This window comes from Microtus ochrogaster, chromosome X (genome assembly GCF_000317375.1).
Source record: "Microtus ochrogaster isolate Prairie Vole_2 chromosome X, MicOch1.0, whole genome shotgun sequence".
Lineage (NCBI taxonomy): Eukaryota > Metazoa > Chordata > Mammalia > Rodentia > Cricetidae > Microtus > Microtus ochrogaster.
Window position 1 is genome coordinate 38,285,343 of NC_022026.1, and position 905 is coordinate 38,286,247.

Here is a 905-nt window from a genome sequence, read left to right on the forward strand (position 1 = left end):
ACCTCAAGTGAATTGAAGCAAGTTAAGGGAATGAGAGGACTATATCCTTGTACCCTTTAGGAACATTGTTTATCCCCTGAGTGACAACCCAGGGATGTACTTATACCCATGTGGATTTGCACCTTCGCCCTCACATTTGCAGAAGATGCTAATGAATGTAGCACAAATTGAAAACATTAGGGAAAAGATCTGATTTATTCTGACATAGAGGGGCATTGGCAATGCTGGTATCAGCCAGCAACTACAAAGCAATCTTAAAGCTGAAGAAGTTAGGTAATGATGACCTTTGAGATAAAAATTGATTGTGGCTTGTCAATACTGACTTGGTGACTTCTGGGTCTGACTTCATAGGGAGGGCCATTTTCCATCCTGATTCCAACAAACTGCCAGTGTGACATCCATGGAAATTAAGTTTGAGTGGCAGTCTAGCAAACACCTCCAGGAAGAATCCTTAGCCCGGCCACACGAAGTGAATAGACCAGAAAGAAGCCTTCATTAGTGGAGTCCTTTGCACATTCTGTTCACAGGCTCAGTTGATTTCTGGTCTCTCGGTTAGAACATAACTTGCTGCTCAATGGGCCTCAAATAGGGCAAGCTCCAGAGAGAATAAGGCAAGTTCACGTAACTTGCGACGATAGACTCTGAGTCTTCTTCCAGCAGGAAGTCTGAGGGCCCAGGAGGAAACCTAAAACTGAGGAGTCCGAGTAGAAAAGCTTGGCACATTATACCAGATTCCTGGGCTGGGGCTGCCTTTCTTTGGATTTTGGTGAACAGCAGACACTAGTGCCTCAATCATCCCCTGAGGGTGTGTGAATAGGACCGGATGATTTACCTCATCACACCTCTTAAAATGTGTTCTTCATTATTTACTTTACCATTTATTTATTTATTTATTTATTTATTTA

General features: G+C 42.9%; 1 protein-coding gene across 1 annotated transcript in view; it reads left to right on the forward strand.

Moving 5' to 3' along the window:
- The window catches only part of Drp2 (dystrophin related protein 2), a 53,954-nt gene that overhangs the window by 27,526 nt on the left and 25,523 nt on the right, over positions 1 to 905 (forward strand). The gene's annotated exons all lie outside the window — the stretch shown is intronic.